At 35.4% G+C, this 17628-nt stretch overlaps 1 protein-coding gene across 1 annotated transcript in view; it reads left to right on the forward strand.

The window, feature by feature from the left end:
• Hivep2 (HIVEP zinc finger 2) overlaps window positions 1-17628 on the forward strand; it is a 181098-nt gene that overhangs the window by 94661 nt on the left and 68809 nt on the right. Inside the window, exon 3 of the mRNA XM_070010544.1 lies at window positions 5021-5134. The gene's annotated coding sequence lies outside the window, so the exon portion shown is untranslated. The remainder of the gene's footprint in view (window positions 1-5020; window positions 5135-17628) is intronic.

Genomic DNA, 17628 nt, shown 5'->3' on the forward strand with positions numbered 1-17628 from the left:
TATTAAAGAAAACAGGCTCAGATTAAATATTGGTCATGTTCTCTCTGTGTTTCTTCACTCAGCTTGACATGTAGTGTGACTTTTAAAATTGTTCTGGTCCTTCACAGACATTCAAATTTATTATTATTTTCCCTTTTATCCTTTATGTTTGTCTTTCTTTTCCTTTTTACCATAATGTATATAATTCTTCATGTTCCACATAGGTTATCAAACTTAAAAAAATTCCTTGAAAGTACCTAAATCAAGGATGATACATGGATTTGATTGATGTGCACAATAAAATATAGGCTCTTTTTAGTCAGATTTAAGTTTAAATATTTCACTGTAATTTAATTACATCTCTATGATTCCTGCCCCCCCATCTTTGACTCCATCCCTAGTTTACAGATAGCAGAAATAGGAGACATTGATGACCCCATAGATTATGGGGGGTGGGGTGGGAGGAGGGTACTAGGTACTAGGTCATCAGAGTCAGTCATTCAGCTACATTTTAAGTGAACTCAATGTTGGTTATATACTAAAATGGTTGCATGGAATATTATTTTGCAGTGGTTGCTATTTATTTACAGAATAATTTTGTTTCTGTCAAGGAAATCCAGATGTTTTATTTAAGATCGGACTTTAAAGATGTCTTCTATTTAATCACTGTTTCCTCGTGTAAAGGATTCATTTGAGGGCTCCTGAGAAATTAACACAATTAGTTGCTTGACATATGCCTGAAGTATTTCATCAAAGTGAAATTGAAATGGGAAAAGAAAGAACACCAAGAGACTGACCAGAAGAATATTGACCATTGAGATATAAGAGTAAAGTTTCATAAACAGATACGTATTGTAGCTCAAATTATTGTTTGGATTTATTTTTTTATTACCATACATTAATTGTACAAAGTAAATGGTGTCACTATGACATTTCTAATATCTATTGCTGGTAACTTTGTAAGTAATTTGAGTTTCTTGGCATCATTGATTATCAATATAAAATGGATAAAATATTCCTGTCTTTTGATTAAATAATCCTATTTATGATGATATTTTAAGGAAAAGTTGTATTTTTATTGTTGCAAAGAAAAACATGTGAAATATTTACTGTAAGTGGGAATAGTAACTTCATGTTAACTGTGGAATATTGTGTGTCTAATAAAAATGAATGCTATGTAAAATAGTTTGCTTGTAGCCAGACACTGGTAGCATATGCCAGTAATTTTAGCTTCTTGGGAGGCTGAAATAAAAGGATGGACCTGCGTGGGCATATATCCCTTCACTACCAACAGTTGGGCATAGTGGCGAATGCTAGAGCCTGAGATTATGAAGACTGCATTTCTAGGCCAATTTAGGCAGAAGAATCCATAAAATTCCATCTCAGTGGAAGAAGCTGGACATAGTGGCATAAGCCTGCCACTTCATATTCAACAAGTGTGAAATGGCAGATCATAGTCTAGGCATGCCAGTTGAAAAGTGAGACCCTTATCTCAAAAGGAACCAGTTCAAAGAGAGCTGAACTGAAGGCATTGTTTAGCAGTAGAGTGCTGCCTAAGCAAGCGCAAGACCTGGAGTTCAAGATCCAGTCTGCTTTAAAAAATGGAATGTGATTATGAAATATTAAGTGAAAATACCACAATGCATAATTATATATGCATATAATGAAGACAGCTATGTGAAAATATGCCTTCATTTGGAACAAATGCTAGATTAAAATTAAAATATAAATAATTATATTTGGATCATAGGATTAATATAAATAATTATATTTGGGTCTTAGGATTAAAATATCTTTAATGCTCTTTCATGTTTGTAAGGAAAAATATAAATCACTAAGTAGAGAAGGTTATTCAAATTGAATATTGCATTATTCAAGTTGAAACGCTATTATTCTTGATTTCATTATTCTCCTTGGGTAGTTTTTCTAGGGTGGTACAGAGGTGTGTTGATGGTAACGTGATGAATGAGGTAGTGTGAAGCCTGTGATATTCTGGATTTATTCTCTTTCATTATATGCATGCTAATGTCCCCTTCCCCTTCCCTTCCTGTCTTGTACTAAGAAGCAAGTGCATTGGAGTTGATGACCATGAAACTACTGCCCACTGTTGGAAGTTTTGACTCTGTGTGTCAAAGAGGCTGTAGGATTTGAAGAGGGAAATAGTACATTGTCAGGAAACCTGCTTCTAGGTATACACTCTGGGTGAAAAACTGCTTTAATTTTCATCATCAAGGAAATGAGACTGAAGATCTCTACATCAGTACAGGTCTATAGAGACATGATGACCTACAAGCCTGATGTTTGTCTCTCAGAAGGGTTCTCCCAAACTGAACTTCCTGTGGTCAGTGTAGCCACAGACCAGTCACCTAAACTGCTCCTAGGGCGTGTCCTGTGAATCTAGAGAGCGTGGTTCCTGTGTACTAACCAAGGGCAAAAAATTCAGCTAGTGGAAGCCACGAAAGCTCTCAGCATTGGAGCTGTATCTGATTTATTGTGTGTGAATAGATTAAATAGACCAATCAGAGTAGACCAGCATAATCAAATATTAGCTAATGATAGATTGCCCCATTGTTTAAGATCCTATAACTGATTGAAATTCGAAGTTAGGTGTGCTTAGATCTTCTGATGAGGTGAAAAATGCCACTGATTCAGGCTCTTACTCCACACTGGTGTGGTAAGGCTAGCAACAAAATCACATTAAAGGTCTGGGGCTGCAGCTTGTCTAGCATGCACAAGAGCAGTCATTCAGCATGACTGACTGAATGAATGGATGAATAGATGAATGTTAAAGGTAAAGTAGTTTAGACCCAGCCTCTTTTATCACGTTGTAAGTTTTTTTTTAATGTATCATACTGTGGTGTAGGATAGATATTATGGGAATCTAGCATAAATGTGAGATGTCATTGCTCATTTTTGTAGTTTGTTTTATGTGCTGGTAACTGGGCTTGAACTCAGAGCCTCATTCTCTGCTCTCTCTTGGCTTTGTTAATCAAGATTGACTCTCTAAGTTGAGCCACATCTCAAGTATGAAATCATTGCTCACTTTCAAGGAAATGAATGTTTCTAAAGGAATTTTTGTCTCATAGTGTGTGTACCTGTAGCTTACTTGCTATATAGGCAATGTATTGCTACCTTTTGTGCTAATCAGTGGTAGCCATTTAAATGAGTCAACTGTATGGGTGACTAATGTATCTAGTTATTACTGCTTTTGAACTTTGATATGAAGTGGTTGTGCCACTATTTTTAGGTACTGTATAAGTACTGAAAAATTCCTAAGTCATTTGAAATCATCAACCACTTAGACAACCATAGTTATGTAGAAATGAGATCACATTTGCTGATTTGTAGGTTAAAAGCCTTTTGATAATATTGGCCTGGTAACTGGCTACACTCAGAAACTAGGAACTTCCTAGGAGGCAAGAATTATTTAATATTAGAATAGTACTGTACTTAAGAAATGAATAAGAGCTGAGAAAGGAATGGGAGATGTAGTCACTTTCATATTGTACATTGAAAACTGAACAAAAGAGGATTTTAAAAATAAATCTTCAAGGTCATTCTGATGTTTCCTAGTCACTTTTGGTAAATGGCTAGCAAGAAGAAAAGGTGGTAATTGGTGTACTAGCTGTACTAGGTGTACAAATATATCCTGACAAATATTCAGAAGTAATACTATGCAGGTAGTTACTGGCATTATTTGAGAGAATCATCGAAACTTCCCCCTAAAATTCCAAGGAAAAAAAGTGAATATTTTTTCACGGCCCGAGGTATTCAAATGTGAAATATGTGTATTTTGTGTCATGTCAGAGTTTGCTGAATAGTAATCATATTTATTGATTCGGTGTAAGTTAAAATACCCAAGGTATGGACTAGGGGTGTGGCTTAGTAGCAGAGACCCTGGTTTGATCTCCAGTACCACACGCAAAAAATAAGTAAAACAATAACCAAAACAAATGACCTTTGTCTTGACATACAAATGGCAAGATGTCTGGAATGGTAGTTAAAACTGGTTACTTCTCCTAATGAAGGAGTCTTTGGAGACCATGCTCAAATGAGCTTCCTAGATTACTGCTCCTTCAATAGCGGTAAGACTAGAATTTGGTTGTAGGTTTTCTAGGAAATGAAAACATTTTACTGAGTTCTACTTAGTACTGTGATTATTGTTTTTTTTAATCTTTCCATAATTAGCAACTTTTGTTGTTGTTTACTGAGTACCTTCTGAAATCAGAAGTGGATAGAAAAATCTACTTCAGCCTTTATTTTTTCATACTTCAGTAGTGTGTGCAGTGAGATTCGGGGGATGGCAAGTGTGGCTCTTTCTAAACTGTATCGTACAAACCATGAACTTAATATAACTTTGGCCTATATTTTTGAACTTTTATTTGTATGTGGTTGTATTGGATATTTTGGGACTTGGAAAATATTAGTCTTTTTAATGTAATAAATCCACTTCAGGAAGGACTATTTGGGATTAGATGGAAGCTGTGTAATTTTTTTTCCTGTATCTGATAAACTCCCCCTCCACATCAAGGTTCATTTTAGGCTCACCACAATTGAAATATTTCTTGCTTTCTCTTGATCCTTCATAGAGCTGAGATTAAAATGGATCTTAGAAAGGATCAACTCCTGGCAAAATAGACAAAATAAACTTGTATTTATATGCCAAAATTAAGTTATTTATGGGTCTTTTACTAGAGACTTACTCTGAGAAACAAGGTATCACTCATGTAATGATTTGGAAATTCATGCTAGGGAAGCCCATCCAAGACTATGTGACCATTATTATGTTTTAGTGATCTCTGTAAGGGTCAGTTTCTCTCCTTAATAGAGACTGTATGTAACTAGGGCTTAATAGTTTTTCAGAACCTGCACTCTACACGTTTTCAGATACTCTCATTTTGTTTTTATATAGTTTTGAGTATTGCACTAATTAGGAAAACATATAATAGTTGATTCAATTTAAATTTTGTTTTATTATCATACAGCTTATATAAAGCACCCCTGGTTTACATGCTATTTTTGTTTGTATTTTCCTTTTTAGGTGGAGTCTTTGACTTTTTTTAAAAGACGATGGTAATCAGATCTACTTGAAAAATTCACAGCATTGGTTTAGTTGGAGTATTCTTTTTCCAGTTGTTTAACATTTGGCCATTAGGTAAGTTGAACCAAATGCTTTCTATGTGGCTTGATTTCATAGTTACAGGAAAGATTTCTGAAGCACAATATTTAGTAAGCTTTATGTGAAAATCTGTAGGATAATGGTTTAAGCTCCTCAGAGTCTGTGATTGATGTCTGAATTGTTACCTCAAGTGAAAGCATTTGTAAGTCTATACATGCAATTGTTTCTATTTTGGTTGTATTTTCAGAGATACCCGGTTTTAGCTGAACATTGGAAAATGTCACCTTATGGTTTGAAATTCATCCTTTTATTACAATTGGATTTTGTTTTGTTCTATTTGATGTTGGAGATTAATTCAGGCCCTTGTACAGGCTCTCCCCCGGAGCTAAACCTCTAGCCCCTTTTAGTACTACTTTACTTTTGTTTTTCATAATCTTGAGGTTGTATGAGAATATCAAATTTTTTCCTGTTTTTTTATGCATACTTGCATCTTGTCAGAATCACAGCTAAAGCATGATTTTTTTTAAAAAAGTAAATTAGCATCTTATCTTTTGTGTTACAGAAATTTTGGGTTTTGTAATAAGGACTGAACTTCAAGGCCAAAACTTGCCTGATTCCACTTCCACATTTCCCTGGGTTGCTGTGGAAGCTTTGGAGGTAAAAGCACACAGAACCAGGAGGAGTTTAGGCTGTTAGCAGATTATTGGTACTGCCAAGACCGAATTTAGTGGGAACAGGACTTTGGCTACTGTTAAAATGTCAGTATAGTAAAGCCCGCTCTGTCAAACAGATTTTTGGCATCAAAAATTTAAATGATACTGATTTTAGGACTTGGTAATTTTTTTTAATGCAGGCAGATTCATGCTTAAATTAACCCTTTCTACAAATAACAGAAAATTTGGAACAAAATTTGTTTTTCTCATTTAAGTCACAAGATTTGAGTTTCTCAGATTCTTTTTTTTTTTCCATGATTCTAAAAATGTGCAGCTTGTTACTTTACTTTCTCTCCAAATACACTGGAACCATTTTAAAACCTGGGAAGTGGTCATGAATAAGGGAGTAAAATAACTTCGAAGTTACACTAATCAATAGTGTCTGCAGAACTGTGAGCATCCTGAGACATGAATATTGAAGTAGTTTTCAGTGACAAGTCTGTATAATGTTCATAGAAGGTGTTTGTTTGGTGACAATGTATGTGTAATGTATGCCATTCCAACAAGTCTCTTTAGCTTTGTCTAAAATAATCTGTCTTGAGGTGGGGAAACACCTTGGAACTTGGTTTGTTTGTCGAGTTTTTAAGTATCTAGTGAGAATAGAAATCAGGTGTGTAAAATTCCAGAGGGTCTTTTCATCCAATCTGTCAAATTCATGATTCAGTCCTTACTTGTGACCAGAAATTTTTGTTGTTATGCCTCTGTAGTGCCATTTTGATTATGTGTGTGTGTGTGTGTGTGTATAATTAAAGGGTTATAAGGCAATTAAATTAAAAGCCCATCAGAATAGAGGTGTTTAAAAAATTTCAAAGGCAAAGCCTTAATTTCTTCATTAGGTATATTTAGGCTAGCATATGATAACCAATTGAAATGTCTTTGTTCAGTACATAGTTTTCTGTCTGCTGTCAAGCCTGGCTTTTACAGTTATTCCAAAAATATGGTACAGAGCTAAATTTCAGTTGATTGTACCTAATCTCCCACCCTGTGTGTGGGAGACTGTCTCCTAAATGCCTTCTGAGCATGGCCATAGTCTGGTCATGGAGTGCAAGTGGCCTTTTTGCTTAGTTCACTGAGCTCTGCTCGCTACTGGCCCAGTCAGCCCACTGGGTCAGTGTGCTTTGAAATAATGGTTGTTTTGAGTTAAATAAGGATACTACTTAATTCACAAGGTTTTGTGAGAATTGAAAACAAATATTAGGAACTCAGAGACTACCAGTAATTAGTAGCAGGAATGATTGAATTCTGAACACTGTTTAAATTGTAATATGAATTATATTTTGTCAGTCACATGAAAGATAGTTTTTAGACTTGACTGTGCCAACTTCATTTCTTGAGCTTTACACTGGCTACATTCTCATCCATTCATGGGTTTAGTAAATTATCCATTTGTTTGTCCCTGGGTCAGTTAGTGAGCATTCATTAAACCAGTAGCATGAAGGAAGGACATTTGGTCCCATGAGCATTCTGTAGCTATCTGAAAGCCCTTATGGAATGTTGCTTTGTTATTTTATAATATTCCTTCTTATCTATCCTTTTCCCTGTCTCCTTGCATCAGCTTGTGCTGTAGAATGGCAGAGGAGGGTGAATCTCTCCTCTTTCACTCACCATACAAAACTTACACAGTAGAATTGAATGATCATATACCTTGTTTCTAGGATAATGTGTATAAACTTTGGGTAATGAGTTACAATTTTCAAATGCCATCTATGTATATTACCTTACTTGAGATAAGGAGTGTCTTAAGAGATACCATTCATACTTCATTATGTGTATGAGGAAATAGAGGCTGGTGGTGGTAGTGGGTGTTACAGTTGAGTGATTTACAAAGTCACTGCCCTAATGAATCATAGAGCCAGAATTTTAACCCTGATTCTCCCAACATCAAAATAGCATGCTATAGTTACTCTGAGATCCCTGGTGTGCTGGAATGGCCAACATCCAAGTAGTGGAGCTTTGTAGATGTGGTCACCGTATTCTGTTTAGTATGATTCCAGGAAGGAAATACAAGCCATATGAAATTTTGAGGAAGAGTCAGATCTGACAATATTAGGGAATCTGGAGCCAGTCCAAAGAAGTGTACCTAACACTATGGCATAAAGAATGTGAATTTTCCAGATGTCTGAAGATACTGTTGAGTTTACTCAATCTTTCACTCATCCACAAATATCATTCTCTCCAAGCAGCCTCCTTAGAGATTATAAAAAGCCCTCTTGAATTCAAGCTCCGATGGCAGCTAGATGTTTAAATACAAATACCTGAATTACATATTAGGCAAAACCTCCCTCTTAGAAATCTTTATTATATGTTGAGCTTGATATCACATTGACTTCTTTATCCATGAATTCCCAGAAGACAAATTAACTTTCTCAATTGCATTATCGGCCTCATCTATTATTTGCGCTATCAGTTAAAGCACTTACTAATGACACAGTCTGGTTGATTTTTTTTTTTTTTTGGTTACTTTAGGGTAACTTATCTTCCTGTTTTATTTCATGTGCTCTAAGAATTCCCTTAGCACTTTCATACTTCTCTCATGTCACTTCCAGTATGTGTTATTGGGTTTGCAGTTTTATAGTGATTTATGTGGGATTTTTATCTCATATGTTGCAATGTTAGTTGCTTAAGGACAAAAGGAAGTCTTTATTTTGTCAATGTCTCTTCAGACTAAAGAGATGGCATTAAAAAATAGCTACCCAACAAATATTTATTGTGACTTTTCTTTTAAAACTCATTTTGAAGCCTGTAAATTGCTATCTGGATACAGATTTAATTGCATCAGTAGGATGAATCAGCAAATCTGATACTAAATATCCAGAACAGAGTCATAAGACAAATTTGTACATTTTTAGGGATCCTTATTTACTGCAAAAAGAAAAAAAATTACTCATAGGGGAAGAATAGCTCCATTATCCTTGCTCACCAAATTAAACAGAAGAAAGGAAGAACCCCCCTGCATTCTCATGTATGTTTTCTTTCCTTTTTCTTGCTCATGACAACCAAAATAACAGTTATCTGCAAGGATTATATGCGATGTAATAAAAATGTGGCCGGTGAAGGTGAAGGATGCTGGGAGTGCAGGTGGAAATGTAGTCTAAGAGAGGTGCCCAGCTGCCTTTGTTCAAAACCATACGGAATATTCATTCCATGTAGCCTGAGTGGGAAGTCCTGGATCCTTTGTGAGCAGAAGAATGATTTCATCAGAAGTGCACTGTGGAAAAGTGTTGGTAGGTAGTCTGGTAGGTAGTATTAGAGAGTGAGAGGTGGAGGTAAAGGTAGAGTGAGTGGGCGCTCTGGTCACTGCAGGCATGGAAGCCATTGAGGGTGCACTTGCATGAATTCACTCAAGAGCAATCACCTCAGATTGCATCTTTTACATCTCTTCTTACACTTTTCATTACATATCAAGGAACCACCTAGAACACTTGAATGAGTAGTTTTGCCCTAAGTTTAGGGAATTATTTCTGACTTTACTTCCTCCATCTTCCCTTAGGCTATCATGCCTCATAGATTTTGCATTCTCATGCCCTTGTGGTTGTGTTCAGCTTAGCTTGTTTTCTGTAAGTTTCTCTTGATACTTCCATAGATCACTGCCACTGGTAATTGTCCCCACATCCCATATACCTTAGGGTACTGTGTCCAGTCCTGCCCTGGGTTGGAAGTATGCCAGTTGGATCTGACATGCATTGTAATCTCTTGCCTTTGTATAGTGGGGGTTTGAGACAGGGGTTGGAGAGCTGAATTGAGGTTACAGCACAAAAAAACTGATGGGACATAGACAATAGAAAGGAAAGTAGGAGAGAAGCAGTGAAGGACTGTCTGATTGCCTGATGTGTATGTATGTGTGCATGTGCATGCATGTGTGTGTTTGTGTATGTATGTGTGTGTTTATGCATTCATGCATGTGCTCTGGAGTTGAAAGGAAGGAACAAACAAGTTATCAATAATAATTCTTTGTCTTGAGCTTAAGAATTTAAATATTGCTTTTTTTTGTATTTGTGTGTGCTGGTACTGGGGCTTGAACTGGGTACTATCTCTGAGCATTTTTTTGCTCAAGGCTAACACTCTACCACCTGAGCCACAGCTCCACTTCCAGCTTTTTGCTGGCTTTAAACCAGATGTCATCCTCCTGAGTAGCTAGGATTACAAGCATGAGACACCAGCACCTGGCTATGAGTTTTAATAGAAAAAGGGAGATAAAGAGAGAAGCTGATTTGGGTATCATCAGTTTGGTTTTCTATTAGTTATATTTGAAATAAAGTAGACACAGAGCATATGTTGTATTCTTCTTTTCTTTCTCCATGAGAGTTCATAATTAGAAACCAGAATTCACTAGAAAACTTGTCTTCCTCCTCTTCTTGCTCTTATTTCAGATCCTTAAAGATCTTGGGGTAGTTTTCGGTGTTCTCAACCATAATTGTGCCAAAATCCCCACAAATTCAGTAACATGTGTACTTGTCAGAGTACTCTCAACAGCCAGAAGTGTGCCTTTCAGCCTTCGAAAATAAAAACATACAGGGAAAATAGCTGTCTTTCCTTTTGAGGGGCATGATCACTGCCATCTCACGACTTGCTGAAATAGCACAGTGAAGGAACATTTTTTGGCAGGCTGCAATGTCTAGGGAATGCGCAAACACATGCACTTCTCTCTTCTTTTAAAAAAAGATTTATTGGATCTAGACACTGTAGTTTGGGAAAGCAGGGGATTTTTAATTGAGCACTAAAATTGAAAATAGTGTATTAGCTGTTTGGATCAAGTTATCCTTTCAATGGGTGATATCTCTCACAACAAAAAAAGGTTCTTAAATTTGATGATAACCATGTGTTGGCTGGTGTAATCCACCTTATCTCCATCCATAGAGGAGCTTTTTTGAGTTCAGAAGAGATTTTTTTTATTAAATCACTTTAAGAGCATGCAATGATCCTGTAGTTATCATTTGTCATTATCTTGTATACTAATGATTAAAGCAACCATTTAAACTATAGGACAGCAACTACGTTTTAGATCTTGAACCATAAAATGATTTCCATTAACAGAATGTTTTGTGCACAAATAAATTATTCATAGTTTGTAGCAGAGCTTGATTCTGTCATCAACCTTAAGTGGAAATTTTAAGAACACCAATCATCACAAATGCCAACACTCTGCTGGCTTGAGCCCTCATCCTTCTTACATAGGACGAGTTTATTTTTTTTTCTCCTTCTATTTGTAAAAAGCTTTAGTTTGGTTGTATTCAATGAATATTTATTGCAGTTCTATCATATGCAATTGAGTGCTATCATGGTGGTGCAGAATAATACTTCAATGAGGAAGTCTACATTTGGCCTTTAAATTGCTTGTAAACCTAAAACAGAGGTAAGTCTAGTATCCATCTGACCTGAATATAAGGAAGCTTGTAGTAGTACCCTGAGAGATTTCTCAATGAAATGTTTTGTGAATGCAGAGGTGAAAATATTCTCCAAGTTATTTCTTACCTTGATGGCAAAGTTAAAGGCATCAGTGACCAAAGAGGCTGAGCTGTTTTTCAATGGCATATCCTTGTAGGTTAGTTTCTGTGTAAAGATCAGTTGATCCTTGTGTTCTGGAATCATTTATAAATGTGTCAATCATGAGCGTTCTTTAAAAACTTTAAAGTACAGTAAAAATGTTGGATTCCCAGATTATTGTCTCAAAGTAAAAGATCTGTAGGCTAGATACCAGGTTTCTTCCTACCCTGTACTTTCTCCTCCCCCATGCTCATTTCTTCCCTTAGGGCACCCAGCTGATATTGGTGAGGGCTTTGCCATGCTGCCACACCCTTGGCTTAGGGTCAGGGAAGTCCTCGGGCTCTCCTTGGCTCTTGTCCCATATGGAAGGAGATTTCTATGGAGAACAATCTAGGGAAGTGCGTACTCATTAGCACACACACAGACCATTTCTTTTCCTGCTCTCAAAGATATTTATGTGCCAATAATAGACAAGACACACTGACATAGACAAGCACATTGTGTCACACCTGAAGTGAGGAAACAGGACAGGGAGACAGTCTTACAGCCAGAGGGGGGGGGAGGGATACTATTAATCATTTAACATTTAAGAATGATGATATAGTCATTAAAGAAAAATTCAGAAACCATAGTTAAGATGAATATTAGAGCCTGTTATTATAGAATGTTATGGGGTGACATTTATGCCATTGTTATGCTTAGTTAACTTTTGTTTTGCATGTCTGTGTTTAAGCAAGTATTACAGCCAACTGAACTCTTACCAAGGCTCTCATATTATTAGGTATTTAAAATTTATCAGGAGAAATATTACAGGAAGAAATAGGAGAAATACTGGGGCTCCTTGGCACAGGTCAAACTTTCTTAATAAACACCTAGAAACACAACAAATCAAAGAAAGGTTGGATAAATGGAATTGCATTAAACTGCAGAGCTTCTGCATGGCAAAGGGCATAGCTAGCAAGATCAATAGAAAGCCCACAGATTGGGAGAAGGTCTTTAGTAGCCATACAACAGACAAGGGCCTCATCTAAAATATACTTAGAGCTCAAAAATTTAAATCCTCTCCACAAAACAAATCCTCAAAGAAACAACCACCCCATTAACAAATGGGCTAAAAACTTAAAAGAGACTTCTCTGAATTGGAAATAAAAATGGCCAATAAATATATGCTCAACATCTCTGACCATAAAAGAAATACAAATCAAAACAACATTCAAATTCCACCTTACCCCAGTTAAAATGGCCATTATCAAGAAATTTAATAACAACAGATGCTGGAAGTGATATGACCAAAAGGGAATGCTATTACTCTGTTGGTTGGAGTGTCAACTTGTTCAGCCACTCTGGAAAACACTATGATGGTTCCTCAAAAGACTAAACATAGAGCTCCCCTATAATCCAGCAATCCCACTTTTGGGCATTTACCCAAATGACCACAAACAAGACCATACTAAAGCTACCACCAGCACAACCATGTTCATTGCAGCATTATTTACCATAGCTCAGATATGGAACCAACCCAGATGACCTCAGTAGATGAATGGATCAGGAAAATGTGGTATATATACACAATGGAATTCTGTGCTTCCATCAGAAAGAATGGCATTGCCCCTATTCATAAGGAAATGGAAAGAGTTGGAAAAATGCATATTAAGCGAAGTAAGCCAGACCCAAAGCAACATAGGCTCTATGGTTGCCTTCATTTTGTAATAATTAGAATATGTCTAGGATAGTCCTAGAAGAAAATCACAGTTGCTCAACAGCTATGTACATATGACCATATCAGATGATGCTAATTGAAATGAACTCTAAGATATGGGAGCAGGAGGTTTTTCTTTGTTGTCCCTTTTAATTTACTGTGTGAAGTTCTTTCTTTTTTCTTTCATTTTTTCCCTTTGGTTTATCCCTTATTGGAACTGTATTTGATTTTGGTACCCTGTGTCTTGTATATTTGTTTATCTGATTTGGGAAGGAAAGGGGAAAAACAAAATGGTGAAACAAAGGACAAAGGGTGAACCAATACAACAGCAATACTCACAAGACAATATGTTGGAAATGAACTTTACAACTTGGGAGGGAGTTAAGAGAGGAAGAGTGGAGAAAAAAAAAGGGAGGGGGTAACAATGTTTGACAAGAAATGTACTCATTACCTTAAGTTTGTAACTGTAACCCCTCTGTACATCACCTTGACAGTAAAATTAAATTTCAAAAAAAGAAAAAAATTCTACTAGAATAAAATCTGAAAGTATTAAAGTCCTCATAGCTGAAGATGTTTAAAAATTATATTGTTAGGGGATATAATTAATAACATATTAATCACATAATCTCTAAAAATTGTTAGGTAAATTTAATGTACATGAAAAACACAGTCAATTTATTCTGGATCTTTGAAGATTGATTTCTCAGATTCAACTAATATCTTTGTCAGAAAGGTTATAAAGTAAGTGCATTGTGAATTTGTTATTATAGCATACGGGTAAGAATAAATGAATTACATAATTAAAAATTGAATTTATCAGGGGATCCTGTGATTTAAAAAAGTAGGAAGAAAGCACATGGAGGTATGGAGGAAGAAGCAATTTCTCCTTCACTCCATAAATGCACAGAAGTATATGAACAGTGTCTCTATAATTTGAAATTATTCATGTATGTATCCTTTTGTTTATTCCATCAATAAACACATATTGGGGACCTGTTTTATCTGAGGCTGGTGACAATTTGAGGCTGGCTGAAAAATATGCTAAGCAGAGAAAAGACATACAACATTTTAAATAAAATTATTTTCCTTGAAGGAAATCAAGTCAATACACAAGTTTTTCACATTATAGATAACTTGTATGAAAGTATATTTATGAAGTGAATATTTATTCTTTCCTGTCTTTTTGAATCTTAATATATGTCCAACCTGTGAGTTCAATCTAGGTCTTAGATTAATGGTGGCAGAATCCTGAAGAAATTTCCGTGTATGCTCACCAGGTTTCACCTGTCTCATGGTAAGATTCCCTCTCCTGAAGGATTGAGTTGGTAGGATGTTTAATAGGACTGCCTTCTCTCAGAAGGCCAGTATGTTTGCTTGTTCCTGTGTACAGTATCTGTAAACGTTTCCAGAGAATTCCAGCAATGTAGGAACATCTTCCATCCTCTGAAGTGTGGGTAAAATCTTTAAAACCAGCAGTCAGACTTCAGGATGTATGGACCTAATAAGATTGGGAATATTCCTCTAGTCTCTTAGGGTTTTTCTGTTGCTTTTGCTATTCTTCTCCTTACCTCATTTATATGTTTTCTACTTTTCTTCCAACTGGAAAATGTAGATGAAAAGTTTGTGTTTTGTAGGGCTTATCTTATTTATATTGAATGAGAAAACAAGGTCCCCACAAACCCCTCCCCTATTTAGTTACATTTAATTAGATACCAAGTTTACCTCTATTTTAACTTTTTTTTTTATCGATCATGGGGCCTGAACTCTGGGCCAGGGCACTGTCCCTCAGCTCTTCAGCTCAAGGCTAGCACTCTACCATTTGAGCCACTTCTGGCTTTTTTTTGCTCATGTGCTGAGGAATAGAACCTAGGAACTCATGCATGGGAGGCAAGCACTCTGCCAGTGAGCCAACTTCCCAGCTTTACCTCTATTTTAAATAGTGAAAAATTCAAGTTGAACTAAGAGACCTATCGGACTTTTAAGGTAGGACTTTTAATCTTGAGTTCTTTTGTTTCCAAAGGCAACAGAATTGTATTTATTTGTAGGATAGGTGATTTGCTGAGCACCTATGACTCACTCCTGTAATCCTAGCTACTCAGGAGGCTGAGATCTGAAGATGGGGGTTTGAAGCCAGTTGGGACAGAAAGGTCCTCATGAGACTTATCTCCAGTTAGCCACTCAAAAACACAGAAGTGGAGCTGTGGCTCAAAGTGGTAGAGCACTAACCTTGAGCAAAAAAGTGCTAATCTTGGGCAAAAGAGCTCAGGGACAACGTCCAGGCCCTAAGTTCAAGCCTCAGGATTGAACAAAAAAAAAGTGACTCATTATGCCAAATGCAAATTTTGGATTTCTGTAGTTGGTGAACATTAACATTTTCCGTAGCTCTATTAAAGTGCTTTAATTAAACTATATATTAATTTGAAAGCCTAGCCTATTATGAATATTGTATGAATACTGCTACCTAAATTAGAAATGCTTCTCTGATAAAGATAATATAGGTATTTAGACTTTTTAGATTCTAGAGAGAGAAAAGCAATCATTTGGGATATTTTTCTAAATAGTATTATTTATGCCTGTGTTGTCTTCTAAAACATTGGTGTCTTCTTACACATTATGTCTGTTCCTTAAAAGAGAGCACAGGAATAGTCCCATGTAGGTACCCTTCACTTACTCATTCATTCATTTGCTCATGTATTAATTCATGAATTTATTCATTCACTAATTCATTCTATTTATCCGTTCATTTAGAGTAGGGAATGACTAGTTACTTTTGTTATTCATCCTGGTAAATGAAAATCTTTAACTGGCGTTACTAGGCAGGACTAGACAGCATATGAAAATTGAAGGTTGTAAGTGGACAGAAAATTGCTAACAGATGCAACAGACCAGTAAATATACACTAGGATCATTTTGATAAAGTATTAACTAATTAACTATAAAATTCTCTTTGGTCTTTTATAGATCAAAGGGCTATAGCCTTTGCAGAACATCTAGAACTGTCTTTGTGTTTTAAAATATGTATGTTGTGAGCCTTCACCAGCTGGCAGGAATAAGAATTGAAATACTTCAGTTACTTAACTTTTCTACTAGATACAATAAAAGTAGAATTGGGTAGAGTACTCATATCAGCTTTATTTATTTATTTATTTATTTGCTGAGGCTTTAATAGCCTCCGTGCTGTCCCTGAACTTCTTTGTGCTCACAGCTAGCATTCTACCACTTGAGTCACAGTGCCTCTTCCCTTTTATTCTTAAATTACATAAAAAAATATATATAATATTATGGAAACTAAGATTAAATAATTAGATTTACTTTAAGGCCCTAACTTCAGATTCTGAAAGGAAATTTTTATTTTCTAATGGTTTTAAGCATTGCTTTCAGAAGCATTCATGTATGTACATCATATAGAATGTAAGTTTTGTTCTCTTAAGATTTTGCTTACAAGAAGTCTTTAACTCTCATATTCTGCAGGAAGCAGGAATTTTTTTCTCTTGTTTCCATTTCTCTTTATTTTTTCCTGTTTTGCCAAAGTGAATTCTTGCTTGAACACTTAAAAACAACAACAAAAAGATTTTTCTTAAAAAAACAGAAATGAACTAGTGTGTAAGGAGAATCCAATCATAATCAAAGATATTTATTTATCTTATTTGTTTTTATGATTAAATTCATTTAAACATATTTGGTCATGTACTAATGTACTCAAATATAAATTTTTTATTTTACATGTACTTTTTATTTTACATTCTTATTATACATGTGTATATGTGATGTATTTTGGAAGTCTGATAAAAAATTCCATTCTAAGGTTGACACTATGAATTCTTCAAAACAGATACAATTAGTTAACATTTTCTGTAGGACATATTTTCAAATCATGATAACATCATTACTCAAACCTTTTCTTAAATGTCTTAGAGAATTAAAATTGGAAATGCTCTGTATAATTTCTAAACATGCTTGAGTCTGTAACTTTAGTAATAATACAAAAAATAACATTAGGATGACTCTTGATAACACAGGGTGTCTACATTTTGTTTTCTATTTTCAAACTTTAAAAAGTGATTTCTGAATTGAATATCAATATATTGTTCATGAAGTAATTACTTGGCTGTGATGGAGAGAGAATTGAGTAGCTAGAAAGAACACTGACTTAAATTCAGAAAATCAAAGTTCTTCTTGTGGGATCAGAATAGCTTATAGACCATGAGTAAGTCACTTATCCATTCCATATTTTCCCTTCTCCAGCTTCTTGATTTTTGATTTGTGTATTTGTGTGTACATATTTGTATAAAACTAAACTTCAGTGTATGTCTACTGAACCTTTAAAACTCTTCTTTTTTAAACAGAAAAATCAAAACCCCATACAGGTTTTCAAATAAAAATTGATAGGAATTATTATGAGAATTATTCCCATAACTTACAGATTTAGTAAACTTTATTACGCCCAACTTCCCAGTGTGAAAGGGCCAGCTCTATTCAAAACATTCATTGTGCTCATATGAATTGTTGACCCAAACTGTTAATTATAGTAGTATAGGGTTTTTGTTTTTGTAGCTTTAGATTGGTAAAAGAGAGAATAAATGAAAACGAAGGTTTCTTAGAACATTAGTAGGAGAGAAACACATTGGGCAGCT

Source organism: Dipodomys merriami, unplaced genomic scaffold, assembly GCF_024711535.1.
Source record: "Dipodomys merriami isolate MVZ:Mamm:240054 unplaced genomic scaffold, mDipMer1.0.p SCAF_8, whole genome shotgun sequence".
Taxonomy (NCBI): domain Eukaryota; kingdom Metazoa; phylum Chordata; class Mammalia; order Rodentia; family Heteromyidae; genus Dipodomys; species Dipodomys merriami.